This window comes from Enhydra lutris, unplaced genomic scaffold (assembly GCF_002288905.1).
Source record: "Enhydra lutris kenyoni isolate GAN:26980312 unplaced genomic scaffold, ASM228890v2 scaffoldscaffold26, whole genome shotgun sequence".
In the NCBI taxonomy this organism is placed as follows: Eukaryota; Metazoa; Chordata; class Mammalia; order Carnivora; family Mustelidae; genus Enhydra; species Enhydra lutris.
The window spans coordinates 14,831,063-14,850,105 of NW_019154110.1; the positions used below are offsets into that span (position 1 = coordinate 14,831,063).

General features: G+C 46.0%; 1 protein-coding gene across 6 annotated transcripts in view; it reads right to left on the bottom strand.

Moving 5' to 3' along the window:
* LOC111151427 (dynein light chain LC8-type 2) overlaps positions 1-19,043 on the bottom strand; it is a 77,325-nt gene that overhangs the window by 11,592 nt on the left and 46,690 nt on the right. The window contains exon 1 of one of the 6 annotated variants that reach the window (XM_022509422.1): positions 10,702-10,852. The exons of 1 other annotated variant lie outside the window; for it this stretch is intronic. The gene's annotated coding sequence lies outside the window, so the exon portion shown is untranslated. 4 more of the 6 variants (XM_022509427.1, XM_022509423.1, XM_022509425.1 and 1 more) reach the window with 4 other exon arrangements.

Sequence of the window (19,043 nt, forward strand, 5' to 3'; positions counted from 1 at the left end):
TACATTCAGGAAAAGTCCCTTCCCCACTATAGCTCAGTCTTTGTTCCCGAGTCTCAAGGCCACAGGACCTCAGCTCCCAGCTGGAACCCAGCTGTTGTTGATCGTCTAGAGCTATATGGAGGCAGACTCCAAGCACAGTTGTGAAAAGGGTGGTTGGTCTTTGGCACGCAGGATCCTGGAGTGGAGGTGAGAGTAAGCCATTTCTGGTCGGTGACGACCTCACGGGAGTGCATAGAACCCCCGAGAGGTGCGAACCATAGTGTGGCAGACCTATGAGGAAACTTAAAATTCAACCCATGCATACTCCTCACCTTATAGAGAAGAGAACCAAAGCACAAAGGGGGCAGAGCTCTCACCAGATCACTGCAGGTCAGGCTTGGTCTTGGCTTCTAGGCTGAAAAGTGGTGCTTTTAGGCAGCGGCCCCTCTGATGGCTGTGGAGGCTCTCTGTGGGAGTGTGTGTAAATGCCCAGTCAACTTTGGGAGAGATCCTGCCCATCACTCCACCCCACCCACCTCCAGAGAACAGGAAATGTCTGCCTTTTTCTTCCCCTCTGTTTCACAAAGGAATTGTCTACCTAAAGGGGTAGTGAGAATCTTTATAGGGAGCCACATGTTTGGGCCACACAGTGAGGATTAAGAAGTTCCCCTTCCCATCATTTTCCCTTCACTGCCCCAAACCTTGATCAGGAAGTCGTTCTTGCTCTGGCCGTGGTCTGCTATGGTGTGGAGCATCATAATTTAGTATTCATTATGTATCAGGGGAAACCTGGAAAATCACGCCCTCCCACTTCTGCTTTCTGCTGCTCTGTCATGTCCCAACCTCTGTCAGCATTCCAGAGGAACAGACAAGGTCTGATGTATCCCCTCACACCCAGGGTATTCTGATGTCAGCCTCTGTGTGAATGAATGGGAGGCGGGGCACATGTGGGCAGAGAGGGAGGAGATGAAGAAGGGTACTTGACCACCTTAAGCCTTGCAGAGAGCTGTTTTCATGGACTACTAGGAAGAGAACTTGTACCCTCTTTCTCCAATGGTCATTAGCTTCCAGCCCCTTCTATGGCCTGAAGGTCAGAACTGCAACATATGGTTGTGCAGGTTGTTCACTATACATGACATTCAACCTAAAGAGCAAGTGGGGGCTAAAATACAGCCTGCACTCCACTTGCTAAGCTGTGTGTCCTGGTACAGGCCAGTGTTCACCCAAAAGATGCATACCTCTTTTTCAAGTGTGCCTAAAAGTGACTGAACTCGTGGTGGTCCTTCCAAGTCCATGCTGCTGGCATATAAATCCTCCCTCTCCCTGGCCCCATTGCCTAGAGTAGCATACTGCAACTTTGGTCATTCCCAGTCCTGGGGTGTGGTAGGGTGGAGGTAAGGGCACAAAGAACTTCAACTAATGGGAGTCAGAATGAAGGCTTTGACTTTTCAGAAATGTGGGTATCTGTGCGTGTGTGAAATATGTGCGAGAAAGACTTAAGGCTCTGGGATGTCTGGAAAACTTGCTAACAATGGTATGGTTTATAGATAGTAATATTCATAGAGCGCTCACTCCGTGCCAGGCTCTAATCTGTTTTCAAAGTATTGTTGCATTGAAATCTGGAACAATCACAGTGAACAGGTATTACTGTCTTCCTGTGCAGATATGGAAACTACCTCTTAGAGAAGTTCAGTAATTTGCCCAAGATTACCCCGCTTTTGTCAATGCAGGTGTCAGGCGGTCCGTTCCCAGGACCTATCCCTTTAGTCATTCCTCTATCCCGCCTCCTAACTTTCGAAAAGAAAAAAGTGTTAACCGAGGGTTTGGCTTTCTGCCTGAATTATACCAGCATTTCGTAAACTTATCGGGCTCCGAAGCCCTTTTTTATACAAACATTTATTAACCTCTGCAGGAACGACTATTCCACAGGACATAGTTTGGGAAACGTGCTATAGTGATTATGGCTATTTATGTGAAATGCTTACTGTTTAGGGTAATCACTATGCAACGTAGTAACTGTTGTCATTAATATGTCGCCTTAATTTGGCGGACCTTTTTATTTCATGCCACTACACACTCGAGATTGCCCAGTTATCTGTTGCCCAGATGGAAGAACCGTGTCTTCAGATTTAAAAATCAGAGGGAACTTACGTTCTTGTCTTTCCTGCAGGCTCCTTACCCTCTCCCTCCTTCTTTAAACTAAGGGTTCCCTAGGGCCCTGTGCTTTGGTCTCTGTTCAACTTGGGTAGTTTTATCCACATTCACATTTTTTTACCATAATCTGGGTCCTGGTGGTCCCCCTAATTCTCAGGCCCGCAGGCTCCTCAGACTCTCACACATATAAATATGTAAATATAAATTGTCAAGACATACACACATATAAAGCCTGGTCATGAAGAGCATTGGCCCTGGAGCCAGAATGCCTGAATTCAAACCTCTTTCCACCACTCTACCAGCTGTGCAGAATTGGTCAAGCTATTCATCATCTCAAAATTTCATTTTCCTCATCTATAAATCAAGAATAATACCTATTTCATAGTTATGAGAAAATGCATTAAAAACTCTTGGCATGATGCCTGGTCCATAGAGGTGATTAATAAATGTTAGCCATCATCAACATTTCTTTTCCAGACTTATTTCCCTTCCCTGTATTTCTTACCTCAGTTCATGGCCCCATTATCCACCCAGAGACCAAGTCAAAAACCTGTGAACCCCCTTACCCACCCCTTGTCTGTTATCACTCAGCTCTTGACTATTTTTCCAGCCCCCTTTCATTGTGAATACCCTGCATGGGGAACTCATCATCTCTTCTCGCTGGTTCCCTGCCTGCAATCCAGGCTGCTCCTCCCCAATCCACACAGAGTGATCTATCTAAAATGCAAATCTCCCAGGCACTTCCCTCTGCTCTGCTCAGAAAAAAGAAAGAAAAAAAAGACAGCTCTTTCCCATAACTTACCTCCCCCATCTCACCCTTCACATCCCCCCACCCCCGCCTTCTCTCCCCACACTTCCATCTCCCTCTTTGTGCTCTAGTAACACCGGCTACTGCCTGTGGTTTTCCCTATACCCAAATTCCACACCTTTGTTCATGTGGTTGGCCTTGCCTGTGAGGCATGTGGCTTTCTTTGCTGGCTAACTTACTGGTTTGAGTGTCCTCTGTGAAACTTCCTGAATCCCAGGTGTTTATCACCAACCACCTTGTATTAAACTTGTGAGGCTTAAGTTTGTCTGTAGTTCCTTGCAGACAGGGATTACATCTTATTTATGTGTGGGCTGTAGAACCTAGCACAGTTCTTGGAACATGGGAAGTTCTCTGTCAGTATTGGTTAAATTGAACATCCCTATCAGGGTAGGACCTGTGGGACTCCCACAATGGAGAGGTCAGGAATTAGGCGGCCCCCAGGGCCCACATGGTGATCAAAACCAAGAATGTGGATGAAACTACTGCGTGGCGGAAAAGCACGAATTGGGACACTTCATCCCTTCCTCCACCCAAAGAACCTCCTTAGGCTTTTTCTGTCTCTTTAGAACCAGCAACACTGCTATTTACACTGGGGAACCAGTTGCTGGCTGAGGTAAATTGTTGTCCATGCTGGGGAATGCCCAGGCCTGACTTTGAAATCGATTTCCTCCTTATACTACCTGCTGGGTATTTGGGTGATAGCCTGACGATTACAGGTAAAGACAATCAAAGGCTCTCCACCCCAGATGACCCAGTCATCTGGAAGAAAGAGAGTGTGGCAAGGACAAAAGTCGATTTCACAACCCCTTCAGCTGTTGACTTGCTTCAAAGACTCCAAAAGGATGGAGAAGGGTGAGAACACAAAACCTGACACAGTGCAGTGCAGTCTCCATAGTCTGCCAAGTCCCCATAGGGGGGAAAAAACTAAGGAAGAGAGGAGTGTGACAAGAACTACCGGAATCTGCCCCAATTCCTCATTGATTTCTTGAGTGGCCTTGCAAAACATATTTCCCTAGGCAACAATTTACCAAGCCCTAAATATCAACCTTCCTCCTTCCCAAGTCCCCTGAAACCTGGAGGAGCAGTCAAGATCAACAATGTACCTGAGAACTAGTGAGATGAGCACTGGACTGGGAGTCAGAGAAGTCCTGAGCCCAATTCGACTCTAGTCAAATCATTTCTTTCCTCAGAATCTGGATATCTTCCTCAAGAAAATGTAGGACTGGATAATCTGTAAGGTCCTTATCAGCCCCCAAATCTATGATTCTCTGATTTCTATACCCCATTACAAATGATACCTTCCCTATGGGTCAGAGAAATTTCTCGACTTGTAGCCAAGCTTAAATACCCTCTTCTCTGATCCTTCTTTGTGATCACTTAGAATTCAGAGAGCATTTCTCTACACTCGCATCACCCAACAAAGCTGGGATATCATTCTGTTCAGCTGTGGATTCTCACAACTAACAAAGGCCTTGACACAGTTAAGATTCAATTAATGTTTGAGCTTCAAATAAAATATTAAAGCAAGTGGTCATCAAGAAAGAACCAAAGAGAAGATAAGATGCTCCAATGCAAATAGTGGTTTCTAGATCATGATGACTCCTAATTTAGGAGTGCTCCTCCTTCACTGTCTGCACAGTCCTGAGGAACCCTTCCTCTGCCATGGGAGAACCAAGACAATAATATGGAATTTGTCAGCCCTTTTCCAAATGATCAAGTTAGGGTTCTTAGGGGCAGGAAGCACCTGAAGAAAAAAACAGGACCAGAATAACCCCCACTGATTCCAGGGAGCAGGAACCATGGAATGGTCTCCTCAGGGCATACCTGTGGGGCAAATCACTGGCATTTTCCTTGAGTCACCCAACTGTCGATTCAAATTCCCAAAGAAGGGCGTCTGATTGGCCACATTGGGTCCCAGGTCCACTTTTTGGCCATGGAAGTGAAGGGCAGCTTGAGAGACCCTCTAAGATCAAGGGGGGAATATCTGACAGAAGGAAAATCCACATGAAGTTCCAAGAAGCAAGAGAGTGGGTGCAGGGCAGGCAGAAACACAGATGTCTACTCTTGGAGAGCCTCCAGAGTGGGAGGCAAGACTATCTTTGAGGGAGATCCTTGTCCCCACTGTCATAAAAACAAACACTAGGCTCTCTCACCCTTAGTCCCATAGAGTGAAGTGGGGAATGATGAGCAGGGTTCTAAAAAATGAGGTCTGTACAAATTTGCCTACCTCTCTGAGAACAGTTTTGAAGGAAAACATTGCTTTGTTAGGCATATTACAGTATATTCCAGTTGGCAAAAACTTAAAAAAAATCTTCTTGCTAGGAAATGGAGGCTCACCTTATATTTCAATGTAATAAGTTAGTTCTATTTTTACATGTATAGCAGCTTTATTAAGATATGGCTCACATACCATAAGATCCACTTTTCTAAAGTGCACAGTTTGGTGGATTTTAGTATTCACAGAGCTGTGCAACTATCTAAATTTAGAACATTTCCACCACTCCAAAAAGAATTCCTGTATTCAGGGGCACTTGGGTGGCTCAGTGGTTAAAGCCTCTGCCCTCAGCTCAGGTCATGATCCCAGGGTCCTGGGATCAAGCCCCATCGGGCTCTCTGCTCGGCAGGGAGCCTGCTTCCTCCTCTCTCTCTCTCTCTCTCTGCTTGCCTCTCTGCCTACTTGTGATCTCTGTCTGTCAAATAAATAAATAAAATCTTAAAAAAAAAAAAAAAAGAATCCCTGTATTCATTGACAGTCACTCCCCCATTTCTCCCCAGTTCCCACTAATCTACTTTCCATTTCTATAGATCTGCCTATTGTGAACATTTTTTATAAATTGAATAATAAGATATATGGTCTTTTGTGACTCTCTTAGTTCAATTAGTGTAATGTTTGCTGGGTTCATCCATGTTATAGCATCAATCTGTACTTCATTCATTTTTGTGCCTGGTACCATTCCACCATATAAGCATACCATGTTTTGTTCATCCGTTCATTAGTTGATGGGCATTTGGGTTGTTTCCACTCTTTAGCTGTTATGGATAATGCCTTTATAAGCATTCTTGCACAAATTTTTGTTTGGATATATGCCTTCAATTCTCTTGGATATATACCCAGGTGTGGAATTGCTGGGGTTTGTAATAACTCTATGCCCAACCTTTTGAGGAGTGGTCAGACTATTTTTCCAAAACAGCTGTGTCATTGTACATTCCTCCCTGCAGCATACGAGGGTTGTGATTTCTCCACATTCTAACCAACACCTGTTATTGTCTCTTATATTGTAGCCGTCTAGTGGGTATGAAAAAATACCCAGCTGTAGCTTTCATTTGTGTTTCCTTAGTGTTTAATGACCTTAAGCATCTTTTCATGTAATTGGCAGTGTGTATGTTTTCTTTGGAGAAATGTCTGTTCAAATCTCTTCCTCTTTTTAAAATTAGGTTATTTGTCTTTTTTTAAAAAAAATATGTTAGGGGTGCCTGGGTGGCTCAGTGGGTTAAGTCTCTGCCTTCAGCTAATGTCATGATCTCGGGGTCCTGAGATTGAGCCCTGCATCTGCTCGGTGGGGAGCCTGCTTCCCCCCCCCCACCGCCTGACTCTCTGCCTACTTGTGATCTGTCAAATAAATAAATAAAATCTTTAAAATTTTTTTAAAAAATATTTTATTTATGTATTTGTCAGAGAAAATGAGAGAGAGAGAGAAGAGAGAGCACAAGCAGGGGGAACAGCAGGCAGAGGGAGGAACAGGTTTCCCACTGAGCAGGAAACCTGATGTGGGACTCTGTCCCAGGACTTGGGATTATGACCTGAGCCACCCAGGCATCCCTGTTACTTATCTTTTTATTATTGAGTTGTAAGAGTTCTTTATATATTCTGGATACTAGACCCTCACTGAGACATATGGCTTACAAATTTTTTCTCCCATTCTGTGGATTGTATTTTCATTTTCTTGATGGTGACCTTTGAGGCCCAAAAGTTTTTAATTTTTTTTTAATTTTTTTAAGATTTTTATTTATTTATTTGACAGGCAGAGATCACAAGTAGACAGAGAGGCAGGCAGAGAGAGAGAGAGAGAGAGAGAGGAGGAAGCAGGCTCCCTGCCGAGCAGAGAGCCCCAAAGTGGGGGGCTCCATCCCAGGACCCTGGGATCATGACCTGAGCCAAAGGCAGAGGCTTTAACCCACTTTAACCCACTGAGCCACAGAGGCACCTCCAAAAGTTTTTAATTTTGATGAAGACCATTTTGTCAATTTTTTTGTCCTTTGTGCTTTTGATGTCATTGCAAGAAATCATTGCCTAACCCAAGATCACAAAGATTTACTTCTTTTTTTTCTAAGAGTTTTATCTCTTTCTAAATAAACCTTTTTGAGTTAATTTTTGTGTATGGTGTGAGGTCTAACGTCATTGTTTTGCTTCTAGATATCCAATTGTCCCACATCTTTAGTTGAAAAGACTATTCTTTCATCACTAAATTGTCTCAACACTCTTATAAGGTCAGTTGACCATTAATATGTTTCTTTTTGAACTGCCAGTTCTATTCCATTGATTTATCTTTATGCCAGTACAACACTGTCTTCAATAGTATAGCTTAAGTTATGAAATCTGTAAGTGTGAGTCCTCCAAATTTGCTCTTCTTTTTCAAGATTCTTTGTCTAATCTGGTCCCTTGCATTTCCATATTACTTTTAGGACCAGCTTCCCAATTTCTGTTTAAAAAAAAAAAAAAAAAAAGCTAGCAGATAGCTGTGGGGCACCTGGGTGGCTTAGTTGGTTAAGTACCTGACTTCAACTCAAGTCATGATCTCTGGGTACTGGTGTGTCAGTGGAGAGTCTATTTGCCCTCTCCCTTTGCCCCTCCCCCTGCTTCTGCACTCTCTCTCTCAACTAAAATCTTTATTTTTAAAAAAAAGTATGGAATCAGAAAAAAACCTGAATAGCCAAGTAATGTTGAAAAGAAAATCAAAGCTGGAGACATCACAATTCCAGACTTCAAGCTCTATTACAAAGCTGTCATCATCAAGATAGTATGGTATTGTCACGAAAACAGACACAGAGATCAATGGAACGGAACAGAGAACCTGCAAGTTGACCCCCCACTCTGTGGTCACCTAATCTTTGACAAAACAGGGAAGAATATCCAAAGGAAAAATGATAGTCTCTTCAACAAATGGTGCTGGGAAAATTGGACAGCCACGTGCAGAAGAATGAAATTGGATCCCTTTCTTATACCATACACAAAAATAAATTCAAAATGGATGAAACACCTAAATGTGAGACAGGAAACCATCTAAATCCTCGAGAACACAGGTAGCAGCCTCTCTGACCTTGGCCACAGCAACTTCTTGTTAGACACATCTCCAAAGGCCAGGGAAACAAGAGCAAAAATGAACCATTGGACTTCATCAGGATAAAAAGCTTTTGCACAGCAAAGGAAACAATCAAAAAAACTAAAGAGCAATCTATGGAATGGAAGAAGATATTCACAAATGTCATCAGATAAAGGACTAGTATCCAAAATCTATAAAGAATTTATTAGGGGCTCTTGGGTGGCTTAGTGGGTTGAGCGTCTGCTTTCGGCTTGGGTCATTATCTCAGGGTCCTGGGATTGAACCCTACAGTGGCCTTTCTGCTCAGCAGGGAGTCTGCTTCTCCCTCTCCCTCTGCCTGCTGTTCCTCCTGCTTGTGCACACACTCTCTCTTTCTCTGTCAAATAAATAAATAAAATCTTATTTTTTAAAAGATTTTATTTATTTCTTTGACACGGAGAGAGACAGCGAGAGTGGAGTATTTTTTTGTATGTTGTATTTTGTATATTGTATTTTGTATTCTGCAACCTTGCTGATCTTATTTATTTATTTATTTATTTATTTTTAAGATTTTATTTATTTATTTGTCAGAGAGAGAGGAGTGAAAGCGAGCACAGGCAGACAGAGTGGCAGGCAGAGGCAGAGGGAGAAGAAGGCTCCCTGCCAAGCAAGGAGCCCGATGTGGGACTCGATCCCAGGACACTGGGATCATGACCTGAGCTGAAGGGAGCTGCTTAACCAACTGAGCCACCCAGGCATCCCGCTGATCTTATTTATTAATCTCCAATAGTTTGTATGTTTGTGTGTATTTAGAATTTTCTCTATACAAGATCAAATCACATATGAACAGATAATTTCACTTCTTCCTGTCTAATCGGGGTGCTTTTATTCTGTTTTCTTGCCTAATTGCTCTTTCTAGACCCTTCAGTATACTGTTGAATAGAGTTGGTGAGAGCCGATATCCTTGTCTTATTTCTAATCTTAGGGGTAAACATTTCAGTCTTTCAACACTAAGTTTAATGCTAGATGTGGAGTTTTTGTAGATGTTCTTTATCAAGTTGAGGGAGTTTACTTCTGTTCCTGGTTTGTTGAATATTTTTGTCATGAAAGGGTGTTGGACTTTTTCAAATACTTGTTCTCTATCTATTGAGTTGATTGTGTGATTTTGTTCCTTTTTTGCTGTTAATATGGTGTATTATATTGGTTTTCAAGTATTAAACTGATCTTGCATTCCTGGGATAAATCCCACTTGGATATGTATAATCCTTTTTATATGTTGCTAGGTTTGTTCTGCTAGCATTCTTTTGAGGATGTTTGCATCTATATTCATAAGCAATATTGATATATAGTTTCCTTGTGACATCTTTGTCTAGTTTGGGCATGTAGATAATACCGGACTGCTTTGGAAAGTATTCCCTACTATACCATTTTTTTTGAAAGAGTGTGAAGGATAGATATTATTCTTTAAACACATGATAGAATTCAGGAAAGCCATTTAGGCTTAAAATTTTCTTTGTGGGATGTTTTAAAAATACCCCAGCAATCTACTTCCTTTGGGTCTATTCAGATTATCTATTTCTTGAGGTAGTTTCAATAGTTTGTCTCTTTCTAAGAATTTGCCCATTTTCTCTAGATCACCTAATCTGATAGCATGTAGTTATTCATGGTATTCCTTCATAATCTTCTTATTTCTTTAAGATCTGTAGTAATGTCCCTTCTTTCATTCCCGATATTAGTAACTGAGTCTTCTCTTTTTTCTTGGCCAGTCTACCTAGAGATTTGCCAGCTTTGTTCATCCCTTCAAAGTACCAGCTTTTATTGCATTAATTTTTCTCTTTTATTAATAAGGTGATTCTCGAGCACTCAGATGATACAAGCTGCTTGGGTCAGGGGAAGCTCAGACTGGGACAATCTCTTTGAGCAGCTGGATTCAAACTCAGCTGCTGAGGGAAGGTTCTTCAGTCAGAGAGAAGATCACAAGCTAAGGCAGGGATTGGTAGGAAGTCAGGCCTGGCAGGAGTATAGCATTCTGGACAAGGAAACAGTCTGGGCAGAAAAGCTAGGGCCAGACTTTGCAGGTGGCTCAAGGATGTGTTGTGGAGCTAGAACTTTATCCTTAAGAAACCTGGAGCCCGGGGCGCCTGGGTGGCTCAGTGGGTTAGGGCCTCTGCCTTCAGCTCAGGTCATGGTCCCAGAGACCTTGAATCGAGCCCCACACTGGGCTCTCTGCTCAGCGGGGAGCCTGCCTCCCCTCCTCTCTCTGCCTCCCTCTCTGCCTACTTGTGATCTCTATCTGTCAAATAAATAAATAAAATCTTTAAAAAAAGAAAGAAACCTGGAGCCCACTGCAGGGCACTGAGCAGGAGGATGACATGACCAGCCTTTCCAGCCTTTGTTGGAACTTGGGGCTGTAAGAGAAACCCAAGTTGGTTTACTCAGGCTGTCTAGTGCCATCCGTACCTACAGAAGCAAGCAGAGACAGCTGCCTTTACCACTGTTGATCACACCCTCCTTGGGACTTCCCCCTCCCTAAGCTTCATGGCACAGCACTTCCCCAAACACTTCCTACCTCCCTGGCTGCTGCTTCTCAGTCTCCTTCTCAGGCTCCTCTTCCTTGGCCCATCCTAAGTGTTGGTGTTCCTCAGAGTTCTGTTCTAGATTCTTTTCTCTTCTCACTGGACCACTTCCCCTTGGAGACCTTGTATGTTGTCATGGCTTTCAGTGACCAACTATGGACTGGGAAATATGAAGTCTATGTGTAACTTTCTCAGACCTCTCTCTTAATTTAGTCCCACCAGATCTTTCTATCCATTGGACATCTCCATTGAGGTGCTCTGTTCTTTAAAATTAGATCCAGATGTGAGTATGAGGAAAACCCCAAGTAAAATGGTGCAAATAAAGTAGGAGTTTATGTCTCTTTCAGATAACAGGGCTATTAAGTCCAGACAGATTCCGAAATCTGTCCCTTTGTCTCTATCCCCAAGCCACCATCGGGCTCTCTGCTCCGCGGGAAGCCTGCTTCCCCCTCTCTCTCTGCCTGCCTCTCTGCCTACTTGTGATCGCTCTCTCTCTCTCAAATAAGTAAATAAAATCTTTTAAAAAATAAAAAATAAATACACACAGGATTGCGACAGCTTAATATAAAAAAAACTAAAATATCTTATGATTCCTCTATTGATTATATGTTAAATGATAGTATTTTTATATATTATGTTAAACAAAATATATTATTTTTAAAATTTTCACCTGTTTCTTTTTATATTTCTGATGTGGTGACTAGAAAATTTTAAAATACATATGTGGCTCACATATATGGCTCTCATCACATTTCCATTGAAGAGCACTGCTCTGCACAAAACCAAAATGGATCTTTCTAAAACACAAATCTGAACAAGTCACACATCTTCTTAAATCCTGTCAGTGGCTGAAATGTTTTTTGTTTTTGTTTTTGTTTTTTAGTAAAGTTTTTTTTAAGATTTTATTTATTTATTTGTCATAGAGAGATCACAAGCAGGGAGAGTGGCAGGCAGAGGCAGAGAGAGAAGCAGGCTCCCTGCTGGACAAGAAGCCCGATGCGGGACTCGATCCCAGGACCCTGGGAACATGACCTGAGCTGAAAGCAGATGTTTAACTGACTGAGCCAACCAGGCGTCCCTGAAACATTGTTTAGGATAAAGTTCATTCCACTCAGTATGGTTTCTAAGGCTTCATGACCCAGCCCCAGCCTCACCCTTCAGCCTCATCTTTTATCACCCCCCTCCTCACTGCCCCTTGCACACTGCACTCCAGCCCTGTGTACTTCTTTCAATTCCTTAAATGTACCAGGTGCTCTATAGTCCCTTGGCCTTCACACATGCCATTCGTGTCCGGAGCACTCTTTCTCCTCTTGGGTTCTTAATCTGCCACTCATCTTTCCATCCACAGCTTAGGAGCTCTTCTCCAAGGCCTCCCCAGCTACACTGCTTCTCTGAACTCCCTTTATATCTCTATCTCGACCTCACTCTACCCAACCCTCGACTAACAGTTACGCCAACTGTGTCCTTTTCCAGACTAATTAGAATCTTGCCTGTCACATTCACTGTGGCATCCAGAGGAAAGGCTGATATGTGGCCAGTAGTCAGTCAACAAGTATTTGTTGAGTCAATGAATGAATCAATGAATGACACACCCCAAAGTGAGATAAACAAAGTTTCAGGGAGTAATGCCAGACCAGATAACTTCTAAGTCTCAAAGAAATGGTCACCTATTGACCATGAGGTTCCCAGTCTGGGGAGTGAGGCAAAAGGAAACTTGCAACACACTGCCCTGTCTCCAGTCCTGTTCCAGGCCTGCATCGGCGCAGGTATGGAGACCCAGTCCACCACTGCCGCTTCCTCTTTCCCAGGGAGGGCAAATCGTGCTGACTTTCCTCCCATGAAAGTTCCCTGGCATGTGCCCCCAACATTTTCAGAAAGAGCTGATTTTCACCAGAAATGAGTGTCCTCCTGGATGGGGGGTGGGGTGGGGTAAATAGGAATGGGGGAAGGAGGTGAGAAGAGTGCCCATTTTGCGTGGCTGTCTACCTAGCACCAGGAGAATTGATATGCTTCTTGCTAATAAAGTGGGAGCCTCTCTGTGGAAATTTTCTTTGAGGAGACAGGAGGTGAAGGAGATGGGGAGATGGGGACGCAGAACTGAAGGCAAGAAAGTACTTGGTGTCATGAAGCCAGAGAGGGGGTGCCTGGGTTTCTATGGCTAATTTGCTGTGTGACCCAAAACAAGTCATACGACCTCTCTGGGCCTCAATTCCTCATCTACAATTGAAAGAATCTGCTTTCTGCACCTCTGGAGAGGTTGTTGTAAGCATGATAGAGGCACCTTACTGGCTCAGTTGGTGGAGCATGTGACTCTTGATCTTAGGGTTGTGAGTTCAAGCCCCATGCTGGGCATGGAACCTACTTTAAAAAAAAAAATTAAAAATAAATAAATAAAAATTAAAAGCTTTATTAAAGAGAAGAATGGAAGGCGATAACAGATGTAAATGGGTTTTGAAAATACAAACATTGGAGTAAAACTACCATGCACGGGCAAGGTTTTTCGCCTGTCGTTCTGTTTAGGCAGGAGATGAACACACAGTTGGGGGAATGAGGCTGGGAGTGCTGGGTGAGAACTTATCTTCTCTCACCCAAAGCGAGTTTATGTGAAGGCAGAGCAGGAAACCGTCCTCTCAGCCATGACCCTCCCAGGAGCTTGATCCAAAAAATTGTTCCTTGACCAGAAAAGCTGACTCCTGAATAGAACCTTGACGAAAGTGGGCCCAGCAGGGCACCTCAAGGCCCTGAAAAAAAGCACAGTCCCCTCACTGTGTGGGCTCCCTCGCTGCTTCTGACACATTGAGGAGAACGTGAGCACACACATACATACACACACAACTACACGCCCTTTGTAGATGACACCCACATTCCAGGTCCTCTGCCCAGTGCCCTGAACCTCAGAGCCTCCTGTTACCCCTTCTCAACTTGGAAGTTCCCCCAGTGGATTGACCCTACCCTTCACGCAGCTAGAGAAGCCCCCCTCCCCACCATGGGCTGCTCCATGTGGAGTCCCCGATCCCCGAAGAGTCTCTCCAGCACAGAAACGGTGGTTAGAGTCCCCTCTGAGCTGATGAAGTGGGTCTTGAAGGTGGGGTGCATGCTGGAGGCCTCTGCTCTCAGGGAAGACCCCGCGCCCAGCAAAGCTATCGCTCACAAGTTTTATTATCCTCTGCTCTCTTTTCCGTTCAGAGCGATGTCAGTTCCCACAAAGCAATGAAGAACGCCTGCAGTTCCCGACCTGGAGAACTGAAAGCATCCCCCAGCACGCTGCCAGCGTGAAGAAACTCTGTAATTAGAGATGTGCAAGGGTTTGTGTTCCTGACCTCGCTCATCGATGAAACGCGTCTGTCCCCTTCTCTTCCCATGGTGTCTTTATCAAGGAAGAGTGAAGCTGGGCCCTTCAGAAAAGAGAGTTCTGACTCCCTACTCCCGCATGGGCAGACGGTAGACCTCACCATGTATCAAATCCATTGTCACTTCTTCCTTCCTTCCTCCAACGCACATTTAATGGCCCCCTGCCCTGTGCCAGCACAGGGCCTGGTGCAGGAGACGCGCCAAGTGTGACCCAACCCCTACTGTTGAAGAGGTCATCATTTAGGAAGGAAGTTAAAGTATATGATGCAAATAGTTCCAGTAAAAAAATCAAAAAAGTGATGTGTGATAAGGAAAGTGTCGGTAAAATTCTAGATAAGAGGAAGATAATCTGGGGAAGGGTAGCTGTTTCTTGATAGGCAGTATAGTGCAGTGGCTTAGAGTATAGACTCTAGGATAACAGACCTGGGTTCAGATTCCATCTTCTCCACCCACTGTGTAACCCCAGGGAGAAATGAGAATTTTGAGGTTGTTGTGATGATCAAGGGTCCTGGGGCTGCTGTGGATGTCAGCTGCTATATTCAGGGAAAGTGGCATAGAATGTGGGTTTGCTGCATGTGTGGAACCAGAGGGTAAGCATTTTAGAATGACAGAGGCACAGGAAGGAAGTGTGCTGCTTGTATGGAATTCCTTTTAGCTACAACATAGGCTGTGAAAAGGGAAGAAAATGAGATGAAATTGGTAAATTCAGTTGGGGTTAAACTTTGGAACACTGGGTGCCAAAATGAACATAAGAAGTAGAATGACAGGGGCGCCTGAGTGGCTCAGTGGGTTGAGCCTCTGCCTTCGGCTCAGGTCATGATCTCAGTGTCCTGGGATTGAGCCCCAAGTCGGGCTCTCCACTCTGCGGGGAGCCTGCTTCCTCCTCCCCCTCTGCCTGCCTCTCTGCCTTCTTGTGATGTCCCTCTCTCTGTCAAATAAATTTTTTAAAATGTTAAAAAAAAGAATAAGTAGAATGACATACAGCACAGTGCCCAAGCAACAGTCCTCATCTTTAGAGCCATTTCAACTGAGCCAAACTTCAGGGTCTCCAAAGTGGGGAGCCAGCCCTTGGGTCTTGGTGCATTGACCTGTCTCCTGGATTCTGCCCACCTAGAAAGACCAATTCCTGCCTCTCTGGAAAACGGCCCTGAGAACAGGGCCAACAGAGAGCCCTCATTTTCTTTCACAAGGACATGTAGACACTGGCATCTCTGCCCATCTGAAGGCTGGTGTTGGGGCACAAAGGCTGGGAGACACCTCTGGAAAGGTGGCTGATGGGAAGGGAGGTGGAAATGGAGGGTGGATTCAGCCAGAAGAGGCTGAGCAGGCTTATCATCATTACTGCTAGCCTCTGTTTTCTCTGGGGTTACACAGAAACCCCTCCCTGCCATGTCTGAGTGGGGCAAGCTAAGAGCAGAGATTTCATCAAGCACAAAACAAAGGAGAGGCTGCAAAAGGGGCCAGCTTCCCGGAGAGGGGTTCCTAGCTCAGCACCACCCCTAACCCTGGGTTGAGGAGCCAGAGCGGGAGGCACCTGGTATAGCACTCAGTGTCCTCACCAGGGGCAATCAGGAGGCCTCCATTCTTGTCCTGCTTGCGTGTCTCTCTTTGTGTGACTTTGGGGAGATCACTTTCCTTTGGCCTCTGTCCCTTCTCCATAAAACAAAAGCGTTTTGCTGGAAGGATCTCAGAGGTCTTTCACAGCTCAGAAATCGAATGTCTGTACCCAAATTAAGCAATGCCCTGCCGTTAAAATTTAGGGTTTCAAACGTGTCCTACAATTGGAAGGAACCCAGAACATACAGACGTGAGAAAAGAGGAAACTAGAGGGGCTGTCTGGAGCCCCCAGCCCTCAGTGTGCTCAGGGGTGAGGGCTGCAGAAGGGGTGGGGGGCGGAGGAAGAGCCAGGGGGAGGGAGGGGTCACCTATCTGAGCACCTGACATCTCAGCGCAAAGGAAGCTAACTGGTAAGAGGATTCTTCCCCCAACTCCAGCCCAGGATCCTGTGGAAAAGCTGCATTATAATCGATAGCCTCGTAAATAAATAAATAGTCAACGCATCCTGTCTCCAGCTCAGGGCTTCTTTAGGAAAATCGAACCTCGACCCACTTCTGCTCGCTCATTCTGGATCTCTATGGAGGCCTCCAGAGGGAAGGAACTCTTACAGGTCATCTTGGGCAACCCCCTGCCTCGGGGCTGGCCCACCATCAGTCATGACCTGAGGGAAAGAATTAGGAGGGTAAATCTGTAGCTAACACATTCACAATGCTTCCCCCCAACACACACACAGAAAAAAAACAGTGTCAATTTAATATATCTACACCCAAGCAGTTCCCTTCCCCCAGCACCGATAATTCCGGTTTAAATGTCTCAGGAAAGAACTCGGGCCTAGAAGCAGTCAAGTAATCCCATCTCCGGGCTCTGGTTTGGCGATCTCAGCTCTAGCTCTGGCTGCCCAGAAGGTGGCAAAGGACTCCTTCCCTGGTACCTTCTAAGAGGCGAGGATGGCCAGTAGCACAGTTAGTGTACTCATAAAGCTTGTTACTAATTTGCAAGGCCACATGAATGAATGCCCCCCAAACATGGGGAACATATTTACACAATAGACTTCCTGCCCTAGGAAAAGATTATGAATTGGAGCCCACGAACCTTCAGTCAGCTCTTAGAGTCAAGAGTCTGTAAGAAATTATTTGGCCCAGCTGTCTCCCTTTGAACTGCCCCCAAGGTCCACCCTGAAGTGACGGGCCTCTCAGGTCTAAGGTAGGGCACCCAGGTCTGGCCTGAGGCCCCCCACTCTCCCCACATCAGGGGCTGGCGCTGAGCAAATGGGCTGTGGCTGTCACCAGGGAGGAACTGGCAGCAGACACAGCAGACTCTGTTTTCTTTGCAGGCTGAGGGTAACTAGAGGAAGCTGAGAATTCCTCTACTCTGCTCTGCTCTGCCTCAGCAAGAAGAGGGGACAGGAGGAGGAGGGGAGCAGGGAAGGCCAGGGGGCTCTCATTCCAAGAGCGGAACTGTTGTTCCAGGTCCTAGAATTAAGCGAAGTTGAGCATGGCCAGAGATGGAAGGGGAAGGCAACAGTAGGGTCCCATGGAGTCCCTGGGAAGGATGTCCCTGGGTTCCCTATATGGAGTTGCTCTGGGGCAATGGTGAGAGCTACCATTTATTAAATGCGTGCTCTATGGCAGGCACTGTGCTAAGAACTGTTGTCCTACAAAGGCAGTGTGCTAAGAACTGTTGTCCTACCAAGGCAGTTCGTATAAGGGCTGGGAACAGGGCCTAAGTGACACAGGACTAGGTTCAAACCTGACTTTGCTACTCACTAGCTCTGTGACCCTGAGAAAGTTACTTAACCTTTCTGTACCTCAATTACTCCATTAATAAAATGGGAATAACAGTACCGACCTGAGAAAGTCATTTGAAGATTAAATGCATTTACATGCAAAAGTTCTTGACACAGCGTCTGTCCTGGAGTAAGATAACTTTTTGCTATTATTACTTTGTTGAATCCTCACACAAAGCTCTGAAGGGCTATTCAGTACTCTGAGGCTCAGAGAAGTCAAATGACTTGTCTGAGATCCCAGGTCCATTTGACTGACAGCCTAGGTGTCCTCCTAAGATACTCTCCACCCCTCCGCTGGGGCAAGCAGTTTCAGAAACCGCCAGCTCCCACCCCAGGCCCATGCCAGCTCCCACCCCAGGACCACTCCAGTCTGAGAAGTCCACGGCTGCTTCAGCAGCTGCAGGAACAAAGATGGCTCTATCCTGCCGATGAGGCCTGGCATGCCTCGTGGGGGTTGGGGGGTGGGGGAGTCCCAACCACCGGCCGTGGGAGCCCCCCAGACGCCTCACACCGCACCACTGCCCCGGGCCTCCCCTGGAGCCTCCCACCTTCCGGCACAGTCTCCCCTCCTTGTGCAAGATGCCGGCTGCCAGACTGGAGGGATCAACAAACTGGCGGTCTGGCCCAGCCCTCTGCCGGCTGGCTGCTCCCCGCCCCCCGCCATCCGCAGTGCACAGTCGCTCTGTTCTCCTGCCAACTTGGCAGCTCAGCTCTGCTGTTACTATCAACACCTCCGAGGGAAGAGGGAGAGGAGTGAGTTCTGATCGCCTGGCACACGGAGCAGCAAATTCGTGCAGAGCCAGCCCTGGAATGTGTCCCAAGCTCCCTAGGCTCCCCCGGGGAAAGAAAGGTGGGCCTGACCAAGAGGCTCTGACTGCAAGCCAGCCTCCAACAGGGTGTCTGAGCCTGGCCAAAGCGGCAGCCCTCAGGAGCAGGCAGCTCGGAGAGAAAGGGTGGCATAGAAGGGCGGCGGGGGGGGGGGTTGCTGTGAGACCAGGGGCACACTGGAGGGGGTCTGTCTCATCCCAGCACTTGCCACAGTCGGGAAGAGGGGGGAGGAGGTTGGTAGCTCCTTTCCTGACACGGTTGGTTGGGGGTGGGGGCAGCCCATGGCCAGGATAGAAGAAACAGATCTTTCTGCAGATTGGAAAGTCCTGGAATGTGTGGACCATGCCTCCTTTCTTCTATCTTTCTTTGACTCCTATGCAGATCTCTTGTCCCCTTGTAGGATTGGATTTTTCCCATTTTCCCACTGAATGGAAACTTCTCACAGACAGAAACTACATTTCCTTTTCCCAACCCTCTCCCCCAGACTCTTGCGCCCTGCCCCATGGGCTCCATAAAGCAGCTGATGCCCTTCTCAGCTCCTGCTGGAGTCCTAGGGTCCCACAGGGAAGAAGAAAGAACCCATATTTCCAGGGACCCAATGCTCCACCTCCAGTAAGACCCGCCCACAGCACAGGGTCTGTGGTCAGTGGTCTGCCTCTGACGGGACTGAGGGTGGTCACTTTCCCAGCTTTCTGGCTCCCAGG